This window comes from Nuphar pumila, chromosome 11 (genome assembly GCF_984573655.1).
Source record: "Nuphar pumila chromosome 11, dmNupPumi1.hap1.1, whole genome shotgun sequence".
NCBI lineage: Eukaryota > Viridiplantae > Streptophyta > Magnoliopsida > Nymphaeales > Nymphaeaceae > Nuphar > Nuphar pumila.
Window position 1 is genome coordinate 40003997 of NC_143259.1, and position 15941 is coordinate 40019937.

The following is a 15941-nucleotide window of genomic DNA, read 5'->3' on the forward strand; positions in this document are numbered from 1 at the left end:
TATTGATGCCACTAAGAAAGTTGGCTCGCAGGAATCCTTTGATTTTGTTCAGATAGGAAGTTATGGCTTCCAGAGTGTTTGAGCATATATTCGCGATTCGACGAATATCCTAAGTGTAACTGGCTCGCAGGAATTGATTCGTTTTACATTCTGAGAAAAATGTCATTTTTAGCGGTAATTGCCTCATGAATTTTATTCAGATATTTTCTGAAAAATTGCGGGTCTTACATCATTACCCCCTTAAAGTAATTTCGTCCGCGAAATTCAGCTAAGAGTACAAGGTGAAGAGTTCAGGATATTTATCCCGCATATCCGATTCGGGCTCCCAAGTGCAATCATCGACTCCGTGATGTTGCCATCTCACTTTGACAAGTGAAATGACCTTCGTCCTTAGCACTTGCTCCCGTCGGTCCATGATCTCTACTGGCCTTTCTTCCACCGTCATATCCTCCTGGATGTCAATATCTTCATGTTGGATGACGTGGGAAGGGTCGTGAACGTATTTTCTAAGCATTGACACATGAAATACGTTGTGTATCTGTGTATACTGCGGCGGCAATGCTACTTTGTAGGCGGTCTCTCCTATCCGGCTCAAAACCTCGAAGGGACCAACGAATCTGGGGTTGAGCTTCCCCTTCTTTCCGAAACGAAACACACTCTTGGTTGGAGAGACCTTGATAAAAACTTTATCTCCAACCGCAAAAGTGAGTTCCCTACGCCGCTGATCGGCGTAGCTCTTCTGTCGACTCTGAGCAGTCAGTAGCTTCTTCCTGATCATGTGGACCTGCTCAGTATAATGCTGCAACACTATGGGCGAGTCCAAGGTTCGCTCACCCACTTCACCCCAATGGATTGGTGATCAACAGGGTCGCCCGTACAAGGCTTCATACGGTGCCATTCCAATGCTAGCGTGGTGGCTATTATTATAAGCAAATTCAGCCAACGCTAGGTGGGAATCTCAATCACCTTTCCATTCTAGCATACAGGCTCTTAGCATATCTTCAAGAGTCTGTATGGTTCGTTCTGATTGCCCATCTGTTTGGGGATGGAATGCTGTACTGAACTTGAGTTTCGTCCCCAGAGCTCTTTGAAGCTGCTCCCAAAAGTGAGAGGTGAACTTCGGGTCACGATCGGATATGATCGAAATCGGCACTCCATGGAGTCTAACGATTTCCCGAATGTAGATCTCTGCCAACCGTTCAGTTGAGTATCGAGTGTTGATCGGCAGGAAGTGAGCAGACTTGGTGAGTCTGTCCACGATCACCCATATCGAATCGTGTTGTCTCTTGGATCGAGGCAATCCAACGATGAAATCCATCGTAATGCCTTCCCATTTCCATTCTGGAATCTCGATCCGTTGTATTTTTCCACCAGGTCGTTGATGCTCAATTTTTACTTGCTGGCAGATTAAACACCTTGAGACAAATGTAGCCACATCACGTTTCATACCCCTCCACCAGTACTTTCTCTGTAAGTCCCGAAACATTTTTGTACCTCCAGGGTGAATGGTGTATTTGCTGTTATGAGCCTCCTGGAGTACTTCCTGTCTTAGCTCAGGGTTATTTGGAACCCAAATTCTTTCTTTCATCCATATTCCTCCATCCTCTTTTAAATGGAAGAAAGTGTCATCTTTTGCAGCACGAGCTTTTAATTCTAAGTACTGGGGGTCCTTGAACTGTTCGGCTACGATGCGATCGAGGATCTCGATATGGATTGTCAGGCATGACAATCGAATCTTTCCTGGGTCAGCCAGGAATTGCTTCCAAGTGACAAAATCCTCCATCAGCTTCCATTGTCCGGTGAGGCTGGCCAGAGTGCCAACAGTCTTGCGACTAAGGGCATCTGCTACAACATTCGCTTTTCTAGGGTGATAGGAAAGCGTGAATTCATAGTCTTTGAGGAATTTCAGCCATCGCTGTTGCCGCATATTGAGTTCCTTTTGAGAAAAGAGGTATTTTAGGCTTTTATGCTCCGACATGGCCTCAAATTTCTCTCCATAAAGGTAGTGTCGCCATATTTTAAGTGCGAACACTACCGCAGCAAGCTCAAGATCGTGGGTTGGATAGTTTTTCTCATGAATTCTTAACTGACGGGATGCATAAGCGATTACTTTGCCATGCTGCATCAATACGCAACCCAGACCTGTTCTCGAGGCATCGGTATAAGCCACGAAGCCTCCTTGACCAACAGGTAAGGTAAGGACAGGGGCAGTGGTAAGCCTCTGTTTGAGAACCTCAAAGCACTCCTTACACTGGTCAGTCCATTCGAACTTGACTCCCTTTTTCAACAATTTTGTCATCGGTATGGCGATTCGGGAGAAGTCTTGTATGAACTTCCGATAATATCCGGCAAGTCCAAGGAAGCTGCGAACCTCAGTGATATTTTCTGGCTGCTTCCAGTCTATCACAGCTTCGACCTTCGCAGGATCTACTGCAATTCCATCTTTGGAGATCACATGGCCAAGGAACATTACTTTGTCTAGCCAGAATTCACATTTTGAAAACTTGGCATATAACTGATTATCTTGAAGAGTTTTCAAGACGATTCTCAAGTGCTTCTTGTGTTGTTCCTCATTCTCTGAATACATGAGAATGTCATCAATGAAGACGATGACAAAAGTGTCTAAGTATGGCTTGAACACTCGGTTCATCAGGTCCATAAAGACAGCAGACGCATTAGTAAGTCCGAAGGGCATTACTACGAACTCATAATGGCCATATCTCGTTCTGAAGGCAGTCTTAGGTATATCCTCCTCCTTAACTCTGAGCTGATGGTATCCAGACCTGAGGTCGATCTTGGAGAACACTCTCGCTGTTTTGAGCTGATCGAATAAGTCCTCAATCCAAGGCAACGGGTACTTATTTTTAACGGTTGCCTGGTTAAGCATCTGATAATCGATGCATAACCGAAGGGATCCATCCTTCTTCTTTACAAATAGTACCGGGGCTCCCCATGGTGACATACTTGGTCGGATGAACCCTTGTTCCATCAGTTCTTCCAACTGACACTTCAACTCACTGAGTTCAGCTGGTGCCATACGATAAGGGGCTTTGGATATTGGCGCTGTTCCAGGTAAGGATTGAATTCCAAATTCAACCTCACGAAGTGGCGGAAGTCCTGGCAATTCCTCAGGAAACAGATCGGGAAACTCCCGCACTACTTCTAAACTCTCAAGGGGTTGGTCGTTGGATTTTTCCACCGAGAGACTCAACAGGAAGGTCACACAACCCTTCCTAAGGTATTTTTGTACCTTAAGTGCTGATATGAGCCTTTTTTGTGGAACTGGTTTGGATAACCGGTATTCCATCTTAGGCAATCCGGGTCGAGATAGAATTACTCTGCCCTCGCGGCACAGAATCTTGGCATTATTCTGAGCCAACCAATTCATTCTCAGAATGACATCGTACTGTATCATATCGATCAGGATGGCGTCAGTAGGCAAGTGTTGTCCTGCTATCTCAATATCCAAATTTTTCACACACCGGATACATTTGGTGCGTGAACCCAACGGGTTATATACTTCGATCATTTTATCAATCGGTTGCACCGAGGCGTGGAGTTGTTCGGTGAAATCGTCAGAGATAAACGTATGAGTAGCACCACAATCAAACAAGACGTAAGCTGCATGTCCATTAACAGGTACGGTGCCTTCAATGAGGTCACCGGTTTCGACTTGTTCAGTCGTTACAGCGTATACACGACCTGCAGCAGGCCTTTGTTATACTCTAGGTGGGGGTCGTTGGACTAGTGTTCGTTGTGGTACTTGTTGAGAGGGTCCGGCAGATCCGACATTCCTCCTCTGCTCATCAATAAGCTTCTTCCTGCATTGTCTTGCAATGTGGCCCACTTTGCCACAGTAGAAGCATCCACCTGTGTCACGTGGACATGGTCCTCTTGCGTGATTTACATGGCATTTTGGGCAGTTTGGGTTGGACTGCAGGTTGTTTGGAGCCATGTTCTGCCTTGGCCTTACAACTTGTTGAGTGTTCTTCCCACCTTGGAACCTTTTCTTCTGAAAGGGTTGTCGTGAACCCTGGCCACTTGGAAACATTCTCTTCTTGTTCCCACCATCAACTATGGGCCTTTTTGCTATGATCACTTTTGATCGCTCCCAATCCACTTGTATTTTTGAAGCTGCTGCCACAGCCGTTTGAAACGTTTGGGGCATGCTGGTGATAACCCGTGACCTTAGCCCTTCTCGCAGTCCATTGATGTACTTGTCGGCCCTTTCTTGGTCGGTCTCAAATAACCGGGAGCAGTACCGTTCAAGATTTTGAAATTTGGTGGTATAGTCAATCAGATTCATGCCACCCTGCTCCAATTCCAGAAACTCCATCTTCTTCTTGTTTCTGGAGTGTAATGGAAAGTAATTATCCATGAAAGCTCTCCGTAAGTCAGTCCAAGGAATGACTTCAACTTCCGAGAACTGGATAATCTTAGTGGTATCCCACCACTTTCGTGCATTGTCTTTCAGCCTGTACGTGCCAAAGTTGGTCTTCTTTTCTTCTGGTACTCCCAGCACCAGGAAGGCACGTTCGGTCTCTTCAACCCAACTTTCTGCCAGTTCAGGATCGGCTCTACCGGCGAAGACTGGTGGATCGAGCTTGAGGAATTTTTCATAGGTTATTCCCCCAAGGTTTTCGCTTCGAGGTGCGACTGGTTCTGGCCTTGTTTCTCGAATGGCAGTAACCAAATTGTTGAGTGTTTCCAGCAGGAATCCTTGAGTATGGGACTCCTCGCTCGGCATGGTTCTCCTCGTCGTAGGAGCCATTTATCTACCACATACAAGCAACGTGTTTTAGTTTCACAATGTATATATCGAGCAAAGTTTTATTTACTTAATATACATCACATTTACACAAGCATCGCCTTAAACAAAACGTCATGCCGCACTGGCAGACTTTTAGGCGTTGAGTAACTATGTACATGAGTCTATTGACTCCAAAACACTACCAGTCTCTTCTAGGAACTGGACTTCTTTCTTGACCCAAAGAACCCGAAGTATCGTTTACTTCCACATTGCCTTGGTGCAGGCACTACTAGTTTTGGCTTGGGCGGCACTTCCGCACTCTCAAGCGACTCTTGTGGATAGATCAGTGATGCCGGTCCACTTGCCCATTCAATGGCATCTTGGCTCGGGGAATCCGATACCATAACAGGATGATAGGGGTTGTATCCCTCTTCCTGGCCATTCAGACTCGGCGTTGGTGAAGCCGCTCTGTTCCCCCATATAATAGTACTTTGATTCGAGGAATCTGAAATCATAATGGGATTATAGAAGGAGTTGTTGCATCCCTCCTCCCAACTGTGCAAGCTAAGCGTACATGATGTCTGTTGATAGCCTTGCGATTGACCAAATCCCTCAAGGAAGTTCAAGTCAAATCCAGAGATGGTAGTTCATCAGAAGTCGCTGGGGTACGGCTACTCCCTCTACTGGAGTAATGTGGCCCACTAACACGCGAGGTCTCATTCCTAAGACCAAGCGATCCCTGCCGACCCATATCGGCGGTATGCTTCATTTGGCATTCGTTGGCGGAATGCCCTTCTTCACCACAATACTGGCAGTCTTGGACTTCATATGGGCATACCCACTCATCTTGCATGATCCTGCAACGATAGCAGTATCCTCGGGAGTCGTGAGTTGCCATCTATACAAAGATGCACCCAGATCAGAACAAGAAGTATAAAATATACTCACAGTGCGATATGGTGGACAAGACGGGTCTTGAATCAGGTTTCTCAGACTCTTGCTCTGATACCAATTCTGTAACGCCCCGGATTTCCAAAACAAAGCTAAGTTAAAATTTTCATGAATTTCTTTTTTTTTTCTTTGCAGCGGAACTTAGAAAGCTTTTAGCAGCGGAATAAGACGATAATGAGTCGTCGGTTTTAGAAAACTCCGAGCACGTTGCAGGTATGTGGCCAAGCAACTCATTGACCACCAAAGTGTTCTATTTTATCGAAAGCACATGTTTATTACAACACTACTGCTTAGAAAAGCAGTGAAGGGTCAATAAAAAGGAAGCAGTACAACTCTGTCTAGAGAAACCCTGGAACTCGATGCCGCCTTGCTCCGCATATCGCCACGCAGGTTCAACACCTGAAATCCCCATAAAACGGGGTCAGAACCACTGATGGTCTGGTAAGTAGGCAAACACCTATCTATTCAACTCAAGTAAATGCATAGACCACTCAGGGTCGCAGTTTGTAATACGACGCTCAAGCCTCCATGACTTAGCGTATATCGCAAAAGCCTCATCAGGGCTATGAGTTGAACATCCACGCAAGTCGTTATGACTTCGCATAAGCCTCTTCAGGTCTGTGAGTTAGAATAACCTCTTAAGTCTCTACGACTTAGCCTTGACTTCCTCAGAGTCACGAATGGATGTCTAGCTCAAGCCTTTATGCTTGGCACATCCGTATCCTACGAATCTAAAGACAGCTCTCCGAGCTTCACTTAGTCGTACGGATATCAATGGGGTTCTTTCCCAATCGGTCCAGCAGTATACCGACCATGACACCTTCACAAAGGTTATGCAGGACTGACTCAACAACGTCATCCACTCATACATTCAAAGTAGCGTTGTACCTAAGCTAATGCTTTGTTTCGATAATTGCACCTCCCCCTGGGCTTAGGGGACTTATATCTGGGCGACAACGCGACGATCTGGGGGTTGATTATTCTATATATTTTAGATACCCCAGAGGCCTGTTGACCCCATCCCCCTAGTAGGACGGTACAGCATACCGGAAGAGATCCTTACTAGGTATCCGAATGCATTCTGCTACTGCAGTAGTTGGGTTCAATCCTTAGATATTTAAGGATAACCACGACCTCCATACCTCTGAGTGACGAAGGCCATCAATGAACTCTATCAGGTTCGGGTGAAATATATGTCACTCAAGGCTGCGCCATCACCGTCTTCCTCGGTGAGAAATTCTGAAAGGGGCCTGCCGGTCTTACAATTACTTGACGAACATTGCATATTTATAGGGCAGCCTTTGAGAAGTATGTACCCGACCCCAATCAACCACACGGTTTTCACCGTGGAACAAAGGTTTTATTCATATGCATGCTTAACTCTGCACTCGGCACTTCGGCCTTGACGAGCACTTCACCTCTTTCGGTGGAAACAACACACTCCGGCTCAGCGGCCCTTACGAGTCTGGTTGTCTGATAATTCTCAATGAGCATGCACATGACTAGATCTCTACGGATCGGCTACTCGGCGTATTTTTACGCAACGAGCTCAGGACCTCGTCAAGGTGCCACCACTACTTTGACGCAACGGCTCTTACAAGTATGGTGCCCTTGCAGGTGCTAGGGAGACGAGTCATTCTGACATCGTTCCAACAAAGGACATCATTGTGCCACTTAACTGGTTCTGGCAGCTCTTCTGCCAACCATTCTGTCAACACCTTCTCTGCTCTATCGGCAGTGGTGCGACGAACCTTTCTACATCGTAGAAGGCGTTCCATAACTGGGTAGCACTTCTGCTACGTTCTTTCTGAGTCATTCTTCGCTCCTTCAGGAATTTCAGCAGCACTTCCTCTCTTTTACGGAGAAAGCGTGCGTTTCTTTTATCCATTTCAGTGGCATCTCCCCTCTTTGGTGGGAAATCGCTACGCTTAACTCGGGAAATGGATGCGCACCGTTGTGCGTACTTTGCATCCATCAAGGTTGCAGGAACCTTGGGCCATAGCCAGGCCATACGTAATTGATTTAGTCTTTACGTAAAGAGCATTTTGCCAAAAGGCAAAGCCTTTCCAATAGGGGCTTCTTTCGTCAAGCAGAATCTTGCACGAGGAGCGGTAAGGGAATCGCATGGGCGATTTTTGAGTTGATCTCCATTTGAACGCTCACTTATGCGCCATATATGTAATATAAGCAGAAGCCTGTGCTTTATACAGCGGCGGCGTAAAGGAAATGCATATACTATTGTTCAGGGTGTGTAACTAAACGAAATATTCTACATATATAACAAAGCAGAAGCCTTGGCATCGTTCGACGTAACAGCGTAAGTAAATACATTGCATAAAGCAGGAGCCTTGGCATCGTTCGACGCGACGGCGTAAGTAAATGCATAATCGAAAGTGCTTTAATCGGAAGTACAGAAAGCAGGGAGCCTTGGCATCATACGACGCGACGGCAAAGGTAAATTACATAGCCTGTGCGATATAAGACGCGTCGGCAGAATCAGCAGATATACACCTAGATCTGTATCCAACGATAGTTACGAGGCGAGCGAGTGAGCACCGAAGTGTCCTAGAGGGCTCAACCAAGAACTAGGGTGAGATACTATTTTGAAGAACGCATATACTGCGTATTCGAACATATATATCCGACGATAGTTACGAGGCGAGCGAGTGAACACCGAAGTGTCCTAGAGGGCTCAACCAAGAACTAAAGCAAGATACTACTTCAGAAAGTATATGCTATATACAAACAATCAAATACTTGAGAGAGATGGTTTAATGAAGCGAACTTACTTCAATTTGAGGAAGAAACGACTCTGATTGCTTCAAACGCTTCGAATGAGGCTCGACTTCGAAAAAGGATCAACTTCGAACTTCGGACGAAAAAGGACTTGGACTTTGACTTTGAACCAAACCAGGTTCAAGTCAAGTCAACTGGGTTCAGACTTAGGTCAAGTAGGTTCAGACCTAGGTCAGGTGGGTTAGGACCAGGTCAGGCAGGCTCAGACCAGGTCAAGCAGGCTCAGGCTAAGTCAGGCAGGCTCAGACCATGCCCAACACATTTATGGATTCCTGGAAAATTGAACATGCCCAACACATTTATGGCTAAGTCAGGCAGGCTCAGACCAGGTCAAGTATGTTATTGTCAATTGTGTGGATTCCTGGAAAATTGAACATGCCCAACACATTTAAATATTCATCTCATTTTTAAAACTAAAACAAAAACCTAAATGCTAATTTAAAAATAAAAGACCCTAAAACCGAGTTAATTATTCATTCTATTTAAAAAATAAGTAAATAAAATATTTGCTAACAAAAATCATTCATATATACATGCTAATTGAGAAAAAAATGAAACCCCTAAAATTATAACCAAAAATCAAGTATGTAGAATCATATCTACTGCTGATTCAAAAAAAGCATAAAAATACCTAATTAAACATTCATCTCATTGGAAAACCACAATAAAAAATCCAAATACTAATTAGACAAAAAAACACAAGAAACTCCAATTCCTAGAATCAGAAAAAATCACAAGAAAAAGAAGAAGAAGAAGTCCCAATGATATGCTGGAGAGGCCGCCAGGAGGCGGACAGGATGCATGTGGCATGCCCACTGCCCTAAGGTCGGAGTTTGCAGGAGCACATCGTTTTTACTATGTAGGTCGGACCCAGGTGGTGCCCACCCTGACCCGGCCTCTCATGCACATGGCCGGTTAGGGTGGGCAGCCCACCCTGACCCGATACACCCTATTGGGGGATTTTCAGATCAGGGTGGGCAGCCCACCCTGACTACAACATAGCTCCTTCCCTGAGAGGATTTGAAATCTAATTCTCTCAATTTGTAGATGAGATCCCCACCACCTTTTTCTCCATTTTATTTCACGAAAGATATGAGGTAGCCACAGATTTGAGATCCAATGTTTGATAGACGTTGGATCTTGGTGGGACCCACACCACAACACTGACCCCCCACACCACCTCATATCCCAAGAGTTGAGTAAAATCAGAGATTCAAACAAGTGTTTTGACAGCGGATCTATGTTCGGTTTCGGATATAATCCAATGCATTTACATGTAAAAACCTTGATTTCGGTCTTTTTTAATTATCTGATCTAATATCCCTATTTATATTCAGGATCTCTATTCAATCTTAGATTATCGAATCTTTTCAGATCAAGACCTGCATTTGGATCAACTGCACAAAATTCGGATTTGAATTTCGATCAGGTAGATCCAGCCCACGTCCCATAGATTTGCATTGGCATGGGAAGATGTGTTTTTTATGAATGTTTGACACAAGAACACATATTTGTCAGTATTTAGTTTGTAAAAATATCTTAGTTCATTATATATATATATATATATATATATATATATATATTAATCATATGATAATACAACGATTTATTAAGAAAAAACTAAGCTAAAACTCAAAACATTGATAAAATAAAAAATAAACAGAAAAAGTTAATAAAAAAGTCAAAAGTAAAAAATACCCCACAAGTCATTGACTCATTACACGCGTTGTAGAGTGCACCCCATTTGTCGTGACACTAAAACGTGCAAGCTTATTCGACGCTATCTTGTGGCATAGTTTGGGGGTGGTGAGGCTTCGGTGCATGAGGCATGACAAATTTGTAGGAAAGTTTCCATTTTTTTTCTTCGTTGCAAAGTTGTAAATAACCATTTTGTTCATGGGCCTCATTGTACTAATTTGCAGTCGTTGTCACCAATATCAAAATTTTCAAAATTAGTGTGCGCGAACATATATATATATAAGTTTATAGTGGCTCACACGTTAGGTGCTAAATGGGATTTTATGCCCTTCAGGTATTTTTTTTCGCAGTTCCGATGCCATAAATGTGTTGGGCATGTTCAATTTTCCAGGAATCCACACAATTGTGTGGGTCCCGCAAGAATTTCGGGTTTTCGGCGATTTTTTTCCGAAAAATTCTGAGTACGCCATTATCTTCGTATTGATGCCACTAAGAAAGTTGGCTCGCAGGAATCCTTTGATTTTGTTCAGATAGGAAGTTATGGCTTCCAGAGTGTTTGAGCATATATTCGCGATTCGACGAATATCCTAAGTGTAACTGGCTCGCAGGAATTGATTCGTTTCGCATTCTGAGAAAAATGCCATTTTTAGCGGTAATTGCCTCATGAATTTTATTCAGATATTTTCTGAAAAATTGTGGGTCTTACACTAACAATCCCCCACTAGTTTTAAAATATATTTAGCTTGCATAGAAACTTATGCATTAGTGAGAGTGTCTGCATGACTTGAACCCCCACTATCTGAAAGAAAACCTAAATTAACCAAGGTGCTAAGTGGACTTACCTTGAACTTAGCTCCTTATATTGTTAACGGAGTTTTCAATCATACATAGGTTTCCAAAAGTACGATTGTGTGGATTTCATGTTGGCACATTTAGAGCCTTGTGCTTTCCTGAATTCATGAGTGCTCTAGAGAATTGCCAATTCTCATAAGAAATGGCTCACATTTCTACACTCATATATGTGAGTTTGTCTAGGTGTACTGTAACACACACCTTAGCCTTAAGGCCTACAAACTCATTAAGAGCTATTAGCTCAACCCTCATATTAGTTACAGCTCATGCGCACACATCAGTAATGGGCTTACATAAATATGCTCAATATCAGTCATTCACCAATTCGTTTCCCATTGAACCTATGCATGTGGGATCTCCAGCGCTCTAGGTTGGGTATCCTTAGGTGATGACTTAATTGGCTTAATTCCCAAATTTTGACATGACTTCACATATTTCAATGAAATAATATTGTCATCAATCATTTGTCTTATAAAACTGTGTCTTAGACTAATATGTCTAGACTTCCCATTGTATTTCATATTACCTGCTTTACATATAGCTGATTGGCTATCACAAAACATTGAAATAGCAGGTATAGGCTTCTCACCTAGTGGAATATCCACTAGCATATTCTTAAGCCATTCAGTTTCTCTACAAGCAGATGTCAAAGCAATAAACTCAGATTCCATTGTAGAATGAGTTATGCAGGTCTGTTTCTTAGACCCCCATGCAACTGCTCCTCCTCCAAGGGTAAAAACCTAACCACTCGTAGACTTGGAATCTTCAAAGTCAGTATTCAAACTTGCATCACTATACCCTTCAATAACACCAGAAAACTCGGTATAGTGAATTCCATAGTCTAAAGTATGCTTTAGATATCTAAGAATCATGTTCACTGCATTCCAGTGTTGATGACCAGGATTATTAGTGTATCTACACACTTTACTCATTGCATAGGCAATGTCAGGCCTTGTGCAGTTCATTGCATACATAAGGCTACCTACAACACTGACATATTTTAATTGTTTAACACTAGCACCATCATTAGGAGTCAATTTCATATTTGGATCATATGGGGTGCATGCTGGTGAACTATTAAGATATCCATACTTTGTAAGAATTTTCTCAATATAATGTGATTGACATAATACAATGCCATTTTTATTTCTTATAATTTTGATTCCTAAAATAACATCTGCAACACCCAAGTCTTTCATACAAAACAAGAAAGATAAAAATCTTTTTGTTTGATTTATGCATTCACTATTGTTACCCAAAATAAGCATATCATCAACATATAAACAAATAATAATAATTGAGCTACTATCTACTTTACTGTAGACACATTTGTCTGCATCATGAATTTTAAAACCATTATGCACCAGAGAACTATCAATTTTTTCATGCCATTGCTTAGGGGCTTGCTTTAATCCATATAAGGATTTCTCAAGTTTGCAAACTTTGCGCTCTTGCCCTAGCACTACAAAACCTTCAGGTTGCTCCATATATATCTCTTCATCTAATTCTCCATTCAAAAGGCCGTTTTCACGTCCATTTGATGAATTTAAAGCTTATATATGGCAGCCATGGCAATCAGAATTTTAATAGTAGATATTCTGGTTACAGGAGCAAAAGTATCAAAATAATCAATACCTTCTTTTTGTTTAAAGCTTTTTGCAACCAAACGTGCTTTAAATTTATCGATTGTACCATCAACTTTTAATTTCTTTTTGAAAATCCATTTGCAGCCAATAGTTTTGCAACCAATAGGTAAATCCACTAATTTCCAAACATTATTAGACATAATTGATTTTATTTCATCATTAATAGCTTCTCTCCAAAAGGCAGCATCTTGAGAAGACATAGCCTCTTGAAAAGATACAAGATCATCCTTAATTAGAAATGTATAAAAGTCAGAACTAAAATTAGTTGGTTTTCTAATGCGTTTACTGAGTCTAACTTCAGTTTCTGGTTCATCAACACAATCATTAGAATATTCAATCATGTCATTTACAGGAAGTTCATCTACTATAATCCGGCTGCCATCAAGAAGAGAATCAAATGCATTTTTATGTTCTATGAAAGATGCATCTCTAGATTCTACAATAACATCATTAACAATGTCCAAAAATCTATATGCTTTACTATGTTCAGCATACCCAACAAATGCACATTTAAATGCTTTAGGTCCAACCTTCTTCCTTTTATTTTCTGGAATTTTAACATATGCTAAACAACCCCAAACACGAAAATAACTAAGATTAGGTTTCTTACCAAAACACAATTCATAAGGTGATTTATCAGATTTGAAATAAGGAACTCGATTAAGAATATAACAAGCAGAAAGTATAGCCTCTCCCCATAAGTTGGAATGCAAACCCGTATTAAGCAGCATAGCATTCATCATTTCTACAAGTGTTCTGTTTTTCCTTTCTGCAATTCCATTCTGTTCAGGAGTTCTAGAAGCTGACGTTTGATGGATAATACCATTATCTTCACAGAATTTATAAAATTCTCCACCTAAGTATTCACCTCCTCTATCTGTTCTTAAATGTACAATCTTTGTTTTAAACCTATTTTGTACTTCAGCTAGATAAAGAAGAAATTTGGAAAATGCTTCAGATTTATGTTTCAACAAATAAACATAACAAAATTTTGAGTAATCATCTATAAAGGTAATAAAGTACCTATTGCCACCACGACTCAAAACATTATCCATCGTACACATATCAGAATGCACTAATTCAAGCAATTTATAATTCTTTTCTACACTAGGAAACGGGAGTCTAGTTAGCTTAGTTTGAATGCATGTCTCACACTTATGTTTATGTTCTATTCTCACATGACACAGAAGAAGACCAAAGTTATTCATATTATGAATGCAACGAGAATTTATATGTCCTAATCGTGAATGCCAAAGAAAATAGGAGTCAACCATATAAACAGAAGTAGTAGCTTCATTTATGCTCATCTTGAATATACCACCAGTGGCAAACCCTTTTCCTACAAAGATTTTCCCTTTGGTCACAGTTACAATCCCAGACTCAATAACAATCTTAAAACCATTTTGTGACAGGAGATCTGCAGAGATTAAATTTTTCTGAACTTCTGGAGCATAGTGGACATTCTTAAGTGTTAGGACTTTTTCGGAGGTGAACTTAATTTCCACACTCCCTTTTCCCAGCACTTTAGTTGAGGAAGAGTTTCTTATAAAGAGATTGCATCCCTCCCCCACTACTTCATATGACTTGAACAAGTTCCTGTCGTTTGCCACATGAACAATGCTTCCAGTATCCAGGTACCAGTCCTTATTTGCAGCCACCATAAAGGTTTCAGAGATTACAACAACAAGCCTCTCCTCTGACTCATTTGGCTTAGGACCAGTCCTCTTCTATTCTCTGCATTCTCTAGCAAAATGGCCAAACTTGCCACAAACATAGCAACTAATTTTCTTTTTATCAGTTGGCTTTTTCCTTTTCACAAAATTCTTTTCGATTTTTTGGGTTTTCATGATTTTGCCACCCTTGTTACTAACAAAATTCACTTTAGGATAACCTTTTTTAGGACTTGAATTCTTTTTGTCACGAAGACGAGTCTCTTCCTCAATTCGGATGTCCTTAAGAAGGCCATCTAAAGTGATTTTCTCATTTTTATGTTTTAGGTGATTCCTATATTCTTTCCAGGAATCCGACAGCTTCCCAATGATGACAGCAACTTGGAAGTCATCATCAAGATACATACATTCTCCTTTGATCTTATAAGCCAGTATTTGCATCTCATGAATTTGAGCAAGTATAGGCTTATCATCAACAATAGAAAAATTAACATATTGATCTACGATAAACCTTTTGTTACCAACATCTTCTGCATTGTACTTGATCTCGAGAGCATTCCACAACTCTCCAGCCGACTCTAATGGTGAATACAAGTCAAAGAGAGAATCGGCTAAAGTGTTCAGGATATGCCCTTTGCATCGGTAGTTGTCAGTAAACCACTTCTCTCGCTCTTTCTTCTGTCTCAACTTCTCCAGCAGCGACAGTGGGACAGGGCCTTTTGAGAACATAGTCAATATGCAGCTCAGATAGCAAGAAAGAGAACTTTGATTGCCACCGCTTGAAGTTTGACCCATCAAATCGATCGAGTTTTTCAAGGTCACGGCTAAGCAAATTGATGGAGTTGGATGTCGAACCAGAGGCCATATTAAAGTTCTAAAATTGTTATTCTAACCTTGTGAAAATGTATTTCAGAAAAGAGATGTCAAGCCTAGAGGCACGTTCTTAAGATCGCTATCTTTAGAACTTCAATCGCCCCACTCCAGGAAGTCCGAAGATGCGAAAAGGGGTTTGATGCGACTGAGTTCCCAGGATACAACTAGGCTTGAACCTCTAGAGAGTCACTGCTTCGCAAGGACAGATGATCTCTACCACACTTGTACTCTGCAAGCCAAATCGAGAAGAAGGAAGAAGAAGATTTTGGAGAGTCGAAAAATTCTTGTGTTTTCAAAAGACAAAAATAGAAGATATTTATAGACTTTTAGAGAGGCCAAAATGTTTTCTGATAAATGAGATTAATGGCCATAAATTTGACGGTTTGAAAATAGGACGAAAAAGTATTTGAACGGTCACCCTCCTTTGATTGTCAATCAAAGGCCTCCAAAACCGCCCAACTGTCACAATGCAACATTAACTCGATATGAATGCAACTTAAAGCTTTTCAAACAGCCAAATAACTCAAACCGAAAAGCAAAACGAATATTTTCACCGCATAAGCACCTCGCACCGCTACGAGCGTGCGAAGTGCAAAGTGTGCCATCAAAACGCCACATTGCGCCTCAAGCGCCCTTGCGCACGCACGCGCGCGTGTCCGTTGCTGCACGATGCGCAGCAACGTCCACAATCCACCTAAAGAATCA